This window comes from Hypanus sabinus, chromosome 31, assembly GCF_030144855.1.
Source record: "Hypanus sabinus isolate sHypSab1 chromosome 31, sHypSab1.hap1, whole genome shotgun sequence".
In the NCBI taxonomy this organism is placed as follows: domain Eukaryota; kingdom Metazoa; phylum Chordata; class Chondrichthyes; order Myliobatiformes; family Dasyatidae; genus Hypanus; species Hypanus sabinus.
In genome coordinates this window covers 11987511-12004865 of record NC_082736.1, presented here as the reverse complement: position 1 = coordinate 12004865, position 17355 = coordinate 11987511, and the positions used below count along the sequence as shown (strand labels likewise).

Here is a 17355-nt window from a genome sequence, read left to right as displayed (position 1 = left end):
AGGTGATGGAGGTGTTTAAAATTATGTGAGACATACAGAGGTGAGAGAGACAGAAACAGATTCCCTTGATGTAGGTGTAACACTAAAGGGAATAGTTTTAATGTGAGAGGTGGGTGAATTAAATGGAGTTTGAAGGGTAAGTATTTCACACAGAGAATAGTTAATACTCCAAATGAGCTGTCAGAGGAGGTGCTGGAGGCAGAAACACACAATGTCTCTAGTCATGTACACTTCTCAGGAACCTGCCATTCACTCTGTACATCCTGCCCTGGTTGAACCGCCCAGAGTAGAGTCATTTATACAGAACTGAAACCGTCCTTTTGGTAAAACCCATCCACACCGACAAGGCTGTCGACCTGAACTCGTCCCATCCGCCTGCAAAAGGCCCGTGTCCCTCTCAACCTTTCCTATCCACGTAACTGTGCAAATATGTTTTAAAATTTGTACCTGAGGCAGAGAGCCGGTGCGGTGAGGCGCTGACAGACACTCACTATTCCGTGGGCAGAAAAAGGAGAGGCCTATTCCCAAGTGGAGCCGAAAACCAAAGTAGAGACCGACTCCACTTTACTACAACCCCGTGCCCACCATCCCGGACCGTTGCCCATTGGGAATACGCAACACAATATCACGTGACGTGGAGTCAAAAGCCCGGGAGGCGGCTCGGAGAGAGCTGTCAATCAGTGGAGACGCTGAAAAATTCCCGGCAATTTAACAGAGTGGGTATAGAAGGGAATTTCCGGGAACTGTGACCACCACCCTCCGGGAATTGAGTGTGTTATAGACAGTAATATTCACATTTTAATTTGACTCTTCGGTCTTATAAATATTTAATAGTTGTATTTTCTACATTTTTGTGGATATTCCTTTATAATTTGGGGTAAAAATCGTTGTAACTAGATCACTGAACCTTTCATGAAAAATGAACGTTCCGGAAAAAAAATTGTCAAAGCCAAAATTTAAATCCAAACTAAGCTAACGGTAACATAGAAAACCTACAGCACAATACAGGCCCTTCAGCCCACAAAATTGTGCCGAATATGACCATGCCTTAGAAATGACTATGCTTACCGATACCCCTCTATTTTTCGAAGCTCCATGTACCTTTTGAAAAGCCTCTTGAAAGACCCTATCGTATCCGCATCCACCACAGTTGCCATCAGCCCATTCCACGCACTTACCACTCTGAGTAAAAAACTTACAACGGACATCTCCTCTGTACCTACTCCCCAGCACCTTAAAACTGCGTCCTCTTGTGGCAGCCATTTCAGCCCTGGGAAAATACCTCTGACTATCCACACGATCAATGCCTCACAACATCTTATACACCTGTATCAGGTCAGCTCTCATGCTCCGTCGCTCCAAGGAGAAAAGGCCGAGTTCACCCAACCTATTCTCATAAGGCATGCTCCTCAATCCAGGCAACATCCTTGTAAATCTCATCTGCACCTTTTCTATGGCGTGTACATCCTTCCTGTAGTGAGGCGACCAGAACTGAGCACAGTGCTCCAAGTGGGGTCTCACCAAGGACATATAAAGCTGCGACATTACCTCTCAGCTCCTAAGTTCAATTCCACAGTTGATGAAGGCTAATACACTGTACACCTTCTTAACCACAGAGTCAACCTGAACAGCAGCTTTGAGTTTCCTATGGACTCAGACCCCAAGATCATTCTGATCCTCCACATTGGCTGGAGTCTTACCTTTAATACTATATTCTGCCGTCATATTTCACCTACCAAAATGAACCACTTCACACTTATCTGAGTTAAACTCAATCAGCCACTTCTCAGTCAGTTTTACGTCCTATCAATGTCCCGCTGTAACCTCTAACAGCCCTCCACACAATCCACAACACCTCCCACATTCGTGTCATCGGCAGACTTACGAAACCATTCTTCCACCTCCTCATCCAGGTCATCTATAAAAAATCACAAAGTGTATATGTCCCAGCACAAATGCCCGAGGCACAGCACTGGTCAACGACTTCCATGCAGAACATAACCAGTCTTCAAACACTCTTCTGTGGGCAAACAAGTTCTGCAAAGACTCCTTACTTTCTCAATAAGCCTTGCATGGGGCACATTATCAAATGCCTTGGTGAAATCCTTGTACGCTACATCTACTGTTCTTCCTTCATCAATATATTCAGTCACATTCTCAAAAAAGTCAACCAGGCTCCTGAGGCACGTCTTGCCCTTGACAAAGCCATGCTGACGATTCGTAATCATATTATACCTTTCCAAATGTTCATAAATCCTGTCTCTCTGGATCTTCTCAATCAACTAACCTACCACTGAGATAAGACACACTGGTCTATAATTTCCATGTTATCTCTACTCCCTTTCTCAAATAAAGGAACAACATCTGCAACCCTCCAATTCATCCTGTTACCATTGATGATGCAAAGATCATCGGCAGAGGCTCAGCAATCTCCTGCCTCACCTCCCACAGTAGCCTGGGGTACTTCTCATTCGGTCCCGATGACTTATCCAACTTGATGCTTTCCAAAAGCTCCAGCACATTCTCTTTTTTAATATCTACATGTTCAAGCTTTTTAGTCTGCTGCAAGTCATCACTAAAATCACCAAGATCCTTTTCCATGCTGAATGCTGAAGTAAAATATTCATTAGGTACCTCTAGTATTTCCTCCAGTTTCATACACACTTCCCCACTATCACACTTGGTAGGTCCTAAACATTCACATCTTACCCTCTTGCACTTAACATACTTGTCGAAGGCCTTGGGGTTTTCCTTAATCCTGCCTGCCAACGCCTTCTCATGGCACCTTCTGGCTCTCCTAATGTCCTTCTAAAGCTCCTGCTTATTAACCTTATAATCTTCTAGATCTCTAACATTGCCCAGGTTTCTGAACGTTTTGTAAGATTTTATTTGCTCATTGACTAGATTTATTACAGCCTTCGTACACCATGGTTTCGGTACCCTACCATAACTACGATGTCTCACTGGAATGTACCTATGCAGAACTCCACACAAATATCCCCTGAACATTTGCCACATTTATTCCGAAGTTTTCCCTGAGAACATCTGCTTCCAATTTAAGCTTCCGATTTCCTGCCTGATAACCACGTATTTCCTTTTTTTCAATTATTCGCTTTTCGAACTTGTCTGTTCCTAACTGGCTCCAATGACATTGTAATGGAGATAGAATTATGATCACTATCTCAAAAATGTTCTCCCACTGAGAGATGTGTCACCTGACAAGGGTCATGTCACAGTTGTTAGCAAAGTGCGCATATTTCACCATATAGTTCAAAGTTGAAAGTATCTTTTTTTCGCACAGTGCCTACACATCACCACATTCAACCCTGAAATTCATTTTCTGCAGGCATTATTTGCAAATCTCTAGAACAGTAACTGTAAGCTGCCAATATGAAGAACTATAAACTGTAAACAGGCAGTGCAAATGCAGAAAAATAAATAGCAATAAATAATGAGCATGAAATAACAATATAACAGAGGCCCTAAAGGAAAGAGTCCTGACATGCGTTCAGCTATCCCCTTTTCTTCAGGCCCCTGATCTTTCAGGGGTGGTAACTTGTTTTGGACCTGGTGGTGCGAGTCGTGAGGTATCTGTATCTTCTACCTTGATGACAGCAATGAGAAAAGGGCATTGCCTGAGTGGTGAGGATCATTGATGATGGATGTTGCTTTTCTTCAGCTATGTTTCAATTGGATGTGCTCCGTGGTTATGAATGTTTTACCCGTGATGTACCTGGGCCGAATCCACTGCCTTTTGTACGAGTTTCCACTTGAAGGCATTGATGATCCTATACCAGTCCGTAATGCAGCCAGTCAGCACACTTTCCACCTCACACTTATAGAAGTTTGGCAAAGTTTTCGATGACATGCTGAATCTCTGTGAGCCCTGAGGTAGTAAAGGTGCAGTCCTGATTTCTTCACAATAATATTTATATGATGGGTCCAGGATACATCCTGTGACAGGGACACACCGGAATTTAAAGTTATTGACTGTCTTCACTTCTGATTGTCCAATGATTACTTGCTCATGGACGTCCGGTTTCCCTCTCCTGAAGTCTCTGATCTGTCCCTTGGTCTTAGTGACACTGAGTGAGAGGTGGTTGCTATTATGCCACTCAGAGAAGCTTGAACTCTGGAGCCTTGCTCTTTAGGGTCTGTCTGTATGCAGGTAGGATGAGTACAGTCAAATGATCTGACTTAACAAAATGTGGTCTCAGGAGCAAACAATTGGCATTGCTTATCGTAGTGCAGTACAGGTCTAGTGTGTTGGGACCTCTGGCACAATAGGGTAACACTTTCAGATTCATTTTCTTTCAGGCATTTACAGGGAAATAAATACAATGGAATTGATGAAAGCTATAAACAGCAAGGAACTGACAGACAGACAATGAGCAAAAGACAGATCATACAAATACTAAAAAAAATAAATTTTACTGTGAAATTCAATTGTAGAATACTTGAAAGTGAGTCTGCAGATTACGGGATCAGTTCAGTAAAGATACCTGTGTCATTTCAAGACCATGACTGCTGTCGTGTAATATCTCTTCCTGAAACTGGTGGTGTGGAAACTAAGGCTCCTGCACATCCTTCCCGATGGCAGCAGTGAGAAGAGAGCATGAGGTGGATGAAGGATGTGGTTGATGATGGATGAGGTTTTCTTGCAGAAGCGCATCTTGTAAATGCACTGAATGATGGGAGGGCTTTGCCTGTGATAAACTGCGATGTATCCATTACATCTTCTAGACCTCTCCATTCCTGATCATTGTGTTGCCATATCAGGCCATGATGCAACCAGTCCGGATACTCTCCACTGTGCATCTATAGAAGTGTGTCAAAGTTTTATTTGACATGCCAATTATAATCAAACTACTGAGCAGAGTTGCAGCCATGCCTTCTTTATAATGGCAATTACAGATAGTCCTGGGACAGATCCACCCCCAGTCCCTGATGACGACTCGCTCATGGACTTCCCGTTTCCTCCTCCTGTGGTCAGTGATCAATTCTTTGTTTTTGCTGATTTTGAGTGAGGAGTTGCTGATTTCACACCATTCACCAGATTTTCTATTTCCTTCCTGATGGCAAATTTTTCACCAACTTTGATTTATGCAGCAACAATGGTGTCATCTAAAACTTTAATTTGGTATTGGAGATGTACATTGCCAAAACTCACAGGTATAAAGTGAGTAGAGTATCGTCCAAGTGCACAGCCTTGATGTGCATCAGTGCCGATGGTGATTGTGGAGGAGAAGTTGTTGACTTTGAATGCAAAGACCTTTACATGGACAGAAAATAGAAATTCCAACTGTGGGAGAAGTTTAAATTAGAATAAGCAGAGTATAATTAAAATTAAATACTATTTCCCAAAGTATGAAAATAGTGGCCCCACGTCCATACTAACCAAAATCATCTGAGTTGGTCCCATCTGTCTGAATTTGTCCCACATCCCTCTGACCCTTCACTATCCATATACCTGCCTGTGTGTCATTTTTCTTTGGCAATGCAACCAAACTTTATTGGAAACTTAGGACAAATGCAAGTCTAACGTGGGCAACAGTACATGATGTTTAGTTCAGCTTTTTCTTGGGACGCAGATTGTTTGTGTGGCCACACTTAGGTTTATAACAGGTTGTCGGATAAGGACTCAGGCGGGCATAGCACTTGTGACAGATCACCACCTCTCAGACGCAGCGTCAGATGCAGAGTGGACTCTTTCTGGATGTTGTAATCAGAGAAGTTACGTTCCTCCTCTAGCTGCATTCCTACACAGGTCTAATGCTACTGGTCAGGAGGAATCTCCTCCTTGTCCTGGACTTTGGCTTTCTCATTTTTAATGGTGTCACCTGGTTCAATCTAAAGGGCGATGGTTTTCCCTGTCAGAGTTTTCACAAATATCTGCATTTTGCCAGTCCCAGAGCCACTCCAACACTGAAAGCGTGTCATTTTACATTCTCTCATTGTACAAGCCTCAAACAATTCCACTGTCTGCGTGTTTCATATCCCACCCACCTTCAGGGTGAAAATGCCAGTCCTTCATGTTTTAAATCTCTGCCCTCTCAACTTAAACCACGGCCCTCCAGACCTGTTTGCACTTTACCAAAAATATTTCCATTCACCCTATCAATAATTCTGATGAATTTATGTACCTCAAATTTTAAAAAAAAAACAACAGAATGCTTTCAAAGGCATTGTTCAGAATTCACACGGAGTATTGTGAGCAATTTTGGGTACTTTATCGAAGGAAGAAAGGGATTACATTAGAGCGTGTCAAGATTCACGGGAACGATCACAGGAATGAATAAGTTAACATGCGAGGAGCATTTGATTGCTCTGTGCCTGTACTTGCTGGAGTTTAGAAGAATGAGAAATAATTCCATCATAATCTATTGAAATGCCGAGTGAACGTGGACAGGATGTTTCCTGTAGTGGGTTAGTCCAATACCAGATGGCATAGACTCAGAGGAGTAGGACATCCCTTTAGAACAGAGATGGGAAGAACTTTCTTCGGCTAGAGGGTTATGAATTTGTGGAATTCATTGTCAAATGTGAAGGTGGCCACACCGTGAGCACCGGATACACTTAATGACGTTAACTGGTTTGTAGGTGAAGCTTTGCTTCTTCTGGTATGATTCTGGGATCCCGAATGATGTTGTCGGGGCAGGTGTAGCATTTGGCCCGATTACAAGCTAAAGTGCCAGCAGTGAGATCAGTGGGGATGAATGAATGGACAAGAGAATCACGGAGAGAGTGATCCCTGCTGAAATCGGACAGTGGGATGGGGGAAGGATATGTTTATTGACAGATTCCCTGTGAGGATGGTGGACTTAACGTAGAATGATATGCTGGATCCGGACTCTCATGGTTGGTAAATAAGGAAGAGGGGACTGTAACCCTGACAGCAAGAAGATGGGGCAAGGGGGAATGTCTGAGGAATGGAAGACATTTATGAGGGTGAGGGTAGAAGCAATGAGAGATGACGGAGACCCTGTTCTTCGAAGAGGGAGGACACAACAGATGTTCCAGAATTGAAAACCTCATCCTGGGAAGAGATATGGCAGATACAAATAGAAGAATAGCATCTTTACATGACCCAGCGTGGGACGAGGTATAGACACGGTAGCTGTGAGTCATAGATTGTTTGTATCCCGAGATAGAGATAGAGATATTGTGAAATTGAAGAGAGGTTTTGGAAAGAATCAAGTGGATTTAAGGGCAGAGTTGAAGCTGAAGGCAAAGTTGATGAAATTGACAAGCACAGCCTCGGTGCATGGAACAGCAACGATATAGACTATAGTGTGACACAGAAAGAGTTGGAGTACTATACAATTGCGGGCTTGGAACTTGGACTGGTGTATGTAGGCAATAAAATGACAGGGATATATAGAGCTCATGGCTGTTTCTTATTTGTTCTTTTATTATGTCCACGTATCACCTTCCGGTTTCTCACTTTCCATTGCATCTTTCCCGTTAATTGGCTTCAACTATCATCTTCCAGCTTGCACTCCATCCTCTCTCCCACCAATTCATCATGGCTTTATCCCACTTCATTTCGAGTTCTGGTGAAGGGTTTTGGTCTGGAACGTCAACTGTGCATACCTCTCCACGGATGCGACCTGACTAGGTAAGTTTCTCCAGCATGTTGTGTATGTTGCTCTGTGTTTTCCAGCATCTGATTATCCTGTGTATTTGATGACTGTGTACAGCATTTTCACCCTGATATAGGAAAGATGTTATAAAACTAGAAACTGTGAAGAAATGACCTACTCGGATTTTGGCTAGGCACAGGGGGTGGAGATCGTAGGAAAGGTTCTTTCGACAAAGATTTTATTCCCTGGATGTAGGATATTGAAGGGTCATCTGACTGAGTTATGTAGTAAGGACAGGCAGGGAATGACAGAATAAAAGATCATTGTATTTTCCCAGGGACGGGTTTGAAATCAACAGCACAGAACATTATTAGGGGAAGCAAGAGAGTTAAACTTGAATAAGGGGCTGTTTCTTCACACAATGATTTGTGCATATTTGGATTTTGGAATGAGCTGCTGAATCAAAGAAGTGGGCATATGGGCAGCATTTGATAGTAATTTCACTCTCCCTCTGGGCAACACAGTCAGCATGGACGTTTGGCCAAATGCCTTGTTTCCACAGGAGTACAAGAAATAGGCACAGAATTAGGCCATTTTGTACATTGAGTCTGCTCCTCAATGCTTTTACGGCTGTTTGATTATCCCCCTCAACCCCATTCTCCAGTCTTCTCCCTGGAATTTTTGACACTCTTACAAATTGAGAAACTATCAACCTCCTGAAGAAGATGGTGCCAGTGAACAAGACAGCCAATGGCGACGTCCTTCAGACGTCACAAAACTACCTCGATTACTTCTTCTAATTTCAAAAGTGATTCTGCTACCACTGCAACTGGTGATTTATATTTTACGGTGCTTTCAGGCCAATTGAGACTTGGTGTCTCTGAGAGAGTCCAGGGAGGTTTTGTGAGGAGTTTTGGGCAGACCATCAGGCATCTGAAATTGGCTGTGCCGCTGTATAAAGCGCATGGAATGCTGGCCTTCTTTAGTTGGACTATTCTTTACCAGAGTAAGGAAGTCACACTGCAGCTACATGAAGTTTGAAGCAGGCAATACTTGGAGTACCGTGTGCAGTTCTGGCCATGCCATTACAGTAAGGATGGACACTTTAGAAACGATGCAGATATTTCACGAGAATATCCCTTGGATTCGAGTTCAGCAGCTCAAAGGAAAGCTTGGACAAACGTGATCTCATTAGGACCTCAGAGACTGAGGGGAGATCTGACAGGGTTATTTTAATTTGTAGAGACATGGATAAGGTACAGACTCAGAAAATTATTCCAACGGTAGAAATTTCGAATACCAAAAGATTTTTAATATTCTTTTAAGGTTAGAGGTGGAAATTTAAAGACCATATGGAGAGGAGTTACTTTTTTAAAAAAAATTACAGGGAATGTTATGTGTTTGGAATAGTTTTCCATAGGTCGTGAGAGAAGCAGATAGTATGATGGAATTTAAGAGGTGTTTAGGTAGAAATACACATGAACAGAATTGAGGGATATGGACGATAAACAAGAGGGCATTTAGAACACATTGGAATCATGGTTCTGACAATATCATGGGCCAAATAGCTTTTTCCAGTTTTGGACTCTACTGCTCTATGTTCCTAGAAAAGGAATTATAAATACCAGAATGGAACATGAAATGTCATGACTAAGATTAAGAAAATTTCAAAGTATTTTAAAAATACGTTTAATACAAGATGGTTGCTACAGAGAATGTAGGATCTCTCAAGGTAGAGGGCAAATTAGACAGGACGGAAGCAGAGCACTTTCTGTGCAGACATATAACGGTTTATTTTGCAGGAAAAAAAAACATGACGAGCAAGAGAAAATGTTACCAGGGATGTCACCAGGAATGATTCCAGGCGTTGTCCGTGCTGTGACAGATACACAGACCATATAACCTGAACGAAAATCACCTGCTGCTCAGCCTTTCCACAGACATTGTAAATGCCTCTGAAAGAGGCTTTGGGTCACTGGATTCAGTTACGTCACTTCACTTACTGGCACCTGACAGATTTTGATATAATGTGAGTGTGTGGGGTTCATTGTTTACCAGTCAGTCTCTGCTACAGTGTGAGAGTGTGGTGTTTTTTTCTGTATCCGTCAGTCTCTGGTGCAGTGTGAGAGTTTGGGGTTCATTCTGCACTTGTCAGTTTCTGGTACAGTGTGAGATTTGGGGTTCAGACTGCATCTTCCAATCTCTCTTGCAGTGTGACAGTGCAAAACGTCTTTGAGATTAATTCTAGCAGTTGAATTTGTTGATTAAATCTGTTTTTCATTTTAATTGATACCACAGTCAATATCACAGGTTACATTGAACTAATCTTCAGGTACTATGCATCAGAGCCTCCCGAGCAACAAGTCCGGACCAGTCAATCGAACACTATTCTGTGATAAATATGTAACTTTCCACTAGTCTGTGCGTGGGAGTGTCTGAATGATGTGTATTGTATAACGACATTTGGGCTAACGGAATCGAGAATGATTTTGACTTTAGATATGTAACCAGTGTTTCCACAGCTGCCAGTGATGTGACCTCTGTCTGATCAGATTAAAATAACTATGGCCTGATCAAATAGCTGATGACACAGTTGCGGGTGGTGAGGAAGGTTTTCAAACGGACAGAACTGGATACCAATCAGTTGGGAACACGGATGGAGAAATCGGGGATGGAGTTTAATCTAGACGAGTGTAAGATGTTTTACAGGAACGTACGCAGTAAATGGCAGCACCTTTAGGAGCACTGATACACTGAGGGATATTGACGTATACATCTATAACATCCTGCAAGTGACATTGAAAGGAAATAAACTGTTATAGATGTGTGATACACTTGCCTTCATCAGTCAAGACACTGAATTCAAACCATGGGATGAGAAATTACAGCTGTACAAACCCTGGGTTTGGCCACATTTCGAGCCGTGTGTGCAGTTCTGTTTGCTGCATCACAACAAGGACGTGGGGACTTTGGAAAGGGTGCAGAAGTGATTTCCCAGCATGTTGTCTGGATTAGTATAGGGAAAATTGGATAACATGGATTGTATTTTTTGAAAGTTCTATTTAGAAATACAGAGCAAAATAGACCCTTCGTGCCACACAGCCCAGCAAAACCTGGCAATGCCGACTTAACCCTAACAGAATCACAGGGTAGTTTACAATCGTGAATTAACCTTCCCTGTACATTTTTGGACTGTGGGAAGAAACAGGAGGACCCGAAGAAAACTGACACAATCCACAGGGAGAACATACAGAGAATCTTTAAAGAAGATGCAGGGGCTGAGTGCTGAACTCCGATGCCCCGAGCTGTAACAGCGTCGTGCAATCCCCTACGCTGTCATTGCGGCCCAGAGTGCAGTCTCACCTGACATCAATGTCGGCAGTGGTATAGTGAGCAGAAAGGGCTGTTCCTAATGTTGTTTGCAGCTACAAGTGGAGAGAACATGGTAGCAGAATACCGGCCCTTCAGCCCAAAATGCTGTGCCAAACATGTACCTATTTTGGAAAATACCTAAGGTTGCGTATAGCCCTCTAGATATTTTAGCTCCATGTACCTATCCAGGAGTCTCTTGAAATAACATATGGTATCCGCATTCACCACCGTCACCGCCAGCCCACTCCATGCACTCATCACTCGATGCATAAGAAACTTACCCCTGACATTTCCTCTGTATCTGCTTCCAAGTACCTTAAATCTGTGCCCTCTCATGTTAGCCATTCCAGCCCTTGGAAAAAGCCTCTGACGATCCACACGATCAATGTCTCTCATCTTATACACTGTTTATAGAGCGGGGGAACCCATTTATACAGACGGTCTCCTTACTCAAAAAAAATCTCAATGTATCAGAATCAGTTCAGAGAATGTTTACTTGGCCAATGCTGGCAGTGAACTGGTTGTCTGATGAGGAGCGTCTGGGCTTGTGATTTCTGTTTTTTCCTGGCTCCATGTACTTATAAACCATAAGACCATAAGATATCGGAGCAGAATTAGGTCATTCAGCCTATCGAGACTACTCTGCCATTAAGTCATAGGCAGATCCTATTCTTCCAGTCATCCCCACTCCATTACCTTCTCCCCATACCCTTCGATGTCCTGGCTAATCAAGAATCTATGTATCTCTGTTTTAAATTAGTTATTCAGTCATCCAGTTGACCCGAAACCTGGCAGTCAAAGCTGAAACTGGGCATGGCGCCTGATGATGATGATGATGATTCTGTCATACCGTCTGACAGAATCACTAATGCAGCCTAAATAGACATTTAATGGTAGCCATTCACCAGAAAAGCACAACAGAACAGGGAAACACTTCCCCTTTTCTCCAAGTCTGCAAACTCTTAGCCAAAGCTACTTTATCCACTCTCAGGTTGTCCGAGTATCCTACACACACACACACACACAAACACACACACACACACACACACACACACACACACACACACACACACACACACACACACACACACACACACACACACACACACACACACACACACACGCACACACACACTCCCCGAACCTTTGTTTCTTGCACAACGTACTAACTGTTTTATTTCCGTCCAGAGTTGTTTTCATTTTCAGTATGTTCTCCAGTTGTTTTAAATCAGCACATGTTGCCGACTCCCAACCATTGCTCAGACACTCTCACTGACGGCCCGAAACTCTCCGGTTGTCTCCCTCTTCCCCCGTGACCGGTTGCCTTCCAGAACACAGTTCCAATTGCCAGGCCGAGGCGTCCACAGGATTTCTCCGTTCCATCACCTCAATTTATCGCTTCGGGTCCTGATATTCCTTATTGCAGGCTGCTTTAAAGACTCTGTTGCCGATGGGCGAGAGAATAGGACTGCATGTCTTCAGCTGCATACTGTCAATCAGGTATAAAGGTAGAGCTTCACTATGCAAGCGTTCAAATGTCACCACTGAGCGAAGCTCAGCCAGACCTTCCCCTCCATTCAATTTATTAGATTTTGAGCGGAGGTTTTGGGGACTGCAGGAGGGAAGGGATGTTTATAAACCCGGAATTAAATATATGTCCACTTGGATTGTTCGCTGCAAAGTGTTTCAGGTGCCCATTTGCCTGTCTTCTCCAAACAGTCACGCAGCCGCAGTGAAGGAGACGTGCGGGAGTTGATAACTCATAGCAGTGGTCCCGGTTTAATGTGCTCGGAGTGACGGATTTGGTCACTCAGTCTAACTCCGATCGACGCTTTGATACAGACTCGCTGATGGAATATCTGGGGAAACAAGTTGAACCCAACGTCCCATGTTCTCGGAAAACTCTCCCGTTCCAGGCTAACTTCAGACTTGTTCCACAGTCTCAATGATCTCTTCAACACTATTTTTTTCCCTTTTGGCTCCGAATTTGTCTTATGCATCCAGTTAGTATTTGAAGCAGGAAACGCTCTCCCCATCGGGGAATTGAACCCCTGTCTCCAACGTGGCGGGCGGGGATACTGACCACTAATCGAACGAGGAATATAACAATATATTGCGGGGTACAGCAAGGTTCGGTGCTAGGACAGCAGCTATTTACAATATATATTAATGATTTAGATGAAGAGATTATAAGTAACATTATCAAATTTGCAGATGACACAAATCTGGAAGGCAGTGTGAAATATGAGGAGGATGTTAGCGGAATACAGGATGACTTGGACAGTTTGGTTGAGAGGGTAGATGCAGTTTAATGTGGTAGAAATGTGAGGTTATCCACTTAAGTGGCAAGAGCTGGAAGGCAGATTACTATCTGGTGACAAGTTAGTAAAAGGGGAAGTACAGCGACATCTAGGTGTTATTGTACATAAATCAATGAAAGTAAGCATGCAGGTACAGCAGGCGGTGAAGAAAGGGGAGTTGAATATAGAAGCAAAAAGGTCCTTCTGCAGTTGTACAGGGCCTTGGTGAGATCATACCTGTAGTATCAGTTTTGGTCACCAAATTTAAGGAAGGACATTCTTGCTATTGATGGAGTGCAGTGTAGGGTCACGAGGTTAATTCCCGGGATGGCGGGACTGTCATATGTATAAAGATTGGAGCGGCTCGGCTTGTATACACTGGAGTTTGGAAGAATGAGAGAGGATCTGATTGAAACATATAAGATGATTAACGGATTAGACACGCTAGAGTCAGAAAAATTGTACCCGATGCTGGCGGATTGGAGAACCAAATGCCACAGTTTAAGAATAAAGGGTACGCCATTTAGAACGGAGTTCAGGAAAAAGAAAACAACTTTTTTCAGTCAGAGCGTTGTGGATCTATGGAATGTTCTGCCTCAGAAGGCACTGGACGCCAATTCTCTGAGTGCATTCAAGAAAGAGTTAGATAGAGCTCTTAAAGATAGCAGAATCAAGGGCTATGGGGAGAAGGCCGGAATGGGTACTGATAGTGGATGATCAGCCATGATCACTTTGAATGGCGGTGCTGGCTCGAAGGGCCGAATGGCCTACTCCTGCACCTATTGTCTATTGTCTATATGGAATATGTCACAGGGATTTCAGGCTTCCGGATATCTCACAGAGTCACCCTGACGTCTGCTTGTTGAGTGTGGATCTGGCGGTTTTTATTCATCCCATTCTCACTGTGTGACAGGAGGGGTGTCAGGATTCTTTAGTGACTCAGTCACTTACTGTGTTCAAGGTCTGCCCAAGGGGAGGGCTCCCATTAGGTTGTGATTTGAAAGGACAATTATAATCATAGTTTGTTTATCCATTTGGCGATGCGCGAGGGAGGACTCCATTAGTACAAACGTTTGTAGTTCTTCGACTCGTTTCTAACTCAATCTGATTCCTGGAGTATGTTCGCCGCGGGTTCTACAACTCCGGTTTGTTGGGGATGGCGACATTAATTTTCCGGAATAGGACCTGCAGCAGAGTGAGGAATGATCCGGCAGAGAACAGCTTGGAGACTGAACGAGTCACAGGGAAGGAATGGAGACGCCTCCCTACTCAAATCTTTTGCAACGTCATTGAGCGATGGTGGTATAGTGGTCAGCATAGCTGCCTTCCGAGCAGTTGACCCAGGTTCGATTCCCGGCCATCGCAGGCTGTAGAGTTTTAGACTACATAACAAATAAACCTCAACATAGACACGATCTACGCAGAAATCCAAGGGCCAAGTAACCCTAATCGATTCACGCTGTAAGTGTAAGGTTGATTCATTAATTATCATTCACTGTGCCGTGGATCAGAGATGGAATTAACCTCGCAAGAGTTTCCTGTTAAATCCCGTTCTGACTCTATTCCAGATTCTACAAGAATGGACACTTCACAGGAGGGATCGGCACGGTTTCTGAAGCTTTGCCTGATTAATGTGTTTGAGTTTGTTTGCCTTCAGTGGAATGTCGGAGCCTGGGTGGAAACATGACCGAATTATGAGGAAGAAAATTCTGAGAGACATAGATTAGGCCGAGTGTCAGAATTGGTTTGCAGTTACAGTATTCTAGAGGGAATGAATTTCAGGTCGGAGTGGGGGAGAGTTTAAAGAATATGTGAGTGTCACGTTTTTAGACGGAGTTGGGTGGGTGCTTGGAAAGGGCTGCCAGGTTCAGAGTCGGAAGGGTGTACGATTTTCTCAGATCAGCACATGAATATGTTAGTGTGGAGCGACATGGATAGAGGCACAAAGAGAAAACAACAGATGATGTAATTTCAAGCAGCCGAGAAAATATTGGAGAAACCCAGCAGGCCAGGCAGCATCTGTATATAAACAAACACAGTCGACGTTTTGGGCCGAGATCCTTCATCCCGACTGGAGAAAAAAACGATGAGGGATCAGAGTTAGACGGTGAGGATAGGGGAGGAGAAAACACTAGGTGATAGGCCAAACCAGAGGGGGTGGGGAGAACCGCAGGTGAATTAAAGTCTTGAACTGCTGATTGGTGAAAGGGATACTGGGCTGGAGAACAGGGAATCTAATAGGAGAAGACTGAAGGCCATGGAAGAAAGAAAAGGGGTAGACACACCAAAGGGAGGCCACTCAGACGAAATATACTGAATTGCTCTTCCACCCTGAGAGTGGCCTCATCGCGACAGTACAGGAGGCCATTGGCTACCATGTAGGAACTGGAATAGAAAGTGGAATTAAAGTAGGAGGCTACTGGGCGATGTCGCTTTTACTGGTGTAGATGCTTGGTGAAATGGACTCCTATTCTGCGTCAAGCCACACCGGGAGCACTGGATACAGCAGATGACTGTAAAATACTCACAGGTGAAGTGTCGCCTTTTTGGAGGGATTGCTTGGGGCCCTGAATGGTAATGAGGGTGGATGTGTAGGAGTAGGTGTCGCACTTGTTGCACTCGCAAGGGTAAGTGCTACGAGCGAGGGCGGTGGAAGGGACGAACGCACATGGGATTCACATAGGGAGCGATCCCTGCAGAAAGTAGAGGGGGAGGGAAAGATGTGTTTGGTGATGGGATCCTGCCCGAGATGACGGAGGTTACAGAGCTGGAGGCGGAGGCTGGGGGTAGGTAGGTGAAGACAATACGAATCCTAACCCTGCTGGAGGGCGTGAGGATGCGGTGTGGGTAGACGTGAGCAAAATGGAAGTGATTCTGTTGAGGAAAGCTTTGATAGTGGAGAATGAGAAACCTCTTTGATTGAAAATAAAAAAAAAACACGATATCCCCTTTGTCTTTGAATGAAACGCCTTACCTTGAGAGCAGATGCGGCGAAGACAGAGGAATTGAGAGTAGAATGTGTCATTTCTACAAGTTACGGGCTGGGAAGATGTATTGTTCAGATAGCTGTGAGAATCTGCGTGGTCATAATAGACATCACTGTCTTCAGAGATAGAGACAGAGAGATCCAGAAAAGCGAGGGAGGTGTCAGATATGGACCAAGTAAAAATTTGTGCAGGGTGGAAGTTGGAGGCAAAGTTAATTAAGTAGATGAGCTCAGCAGGAAATTGCAGCAATGCCGTCGTTTACGTTGCGCAGGAAAAGTTAGGGAGAGATACTAAAGTAGGCTTTCAAGATAAACTGTTCCAAATGGCCGACAAGCAACCAGGCAGAGCTCGGACCCATGCCAATGTCTGTGGCTTCCATTTTTATTTGTAGAAAATGGGGGGAGTCGAAGGAGAAATTATTGAGTGGCGACAAGTTCGGCCAGACAGAAGTGAATGGTGGTAGAAGGGATCTGGTTGGGTTTAGTATCCAGGTGGTTCCGAGTAGGACAAGATAGACACATATCATCACAATCTACCCCGTTATGATGTTACTCTTAATTGTTTAGCTGCACTGTGTTCTCTCTGTTGCTGTTAAATTTTATTCTGCATTCTGTTATTTTTTTTATGTCGTTCTCTCTCAATGCACTGTGTAATGATTTGATCTCGAAGAACAGTGTGAAAGAGGAGCATTTCACTGTATGTCGGTACGTGACAAAAACAATAATAATTCCACTGAACGTGATGGGGCTTTAGCAGGGAACGCCCGTCTCCGGACAGCGGAGCGTTTCCCAGCTTGAAATACAACGCTCAGCAAAAACTACTGGATCAGCAACGTCCCCGGGTGGGCTCGAACCACCAACCTTTCGGTTAACAGCCGAACGCGCTCACCGAGTGCGCCACAGAGACAAACTGAAGAAGTCCGCCATAATTGGTCCATTCAGGCGTGGGAAGATGTTGAATGTTAATCGATACTGTGACCCGGCTATTTTACAATCTGTTTGCATGGTTTGCATCAGAGGGTAGCGGACAATATTATACAGAAAAAGCTGGAACCGCATAGATGTCAGAATTACAAACGGAAATACCAATAGATTCCCAATGCATTGATGAAAC

General features: G+C 43.9%; 2 non-coding genes and 1 pseudogene across 2 annotated transcripts; 1 reads left to right on the top strand and 2 right to left on the bottom strand.

Moving 5' to 3' along the window:
- Positions 1-5564: 5564 nt before the first annotated feature.
- Positions 5565-5898, bottom strand: LOC132383657 (ubiquitin-like; annotated as a pseudogene).
- Positions 5899-14548: 8650 nt separating this feature from the next.
- On the top strand, positions 14549-14620 carry trnag-ucc (transfer RNA glycine (anticodon UCC)). Its single transcript has one exon. It is a non-coding gene; the product is annotated as a tRNA-Gly (tRNA).
- Positions 14621-17074: 2454 nt separating this feature from the next.
- Positions 17075-17148, bottom strand: trnan-guu (transfer RNA asparagine (anticodon GUU)). The gene has a single exon. It is a non-coding gene; the product is annotated as a tRNA-Asn (tRNA).
- Positions 17149-17355: the final 207 nt, after the last annotated feature.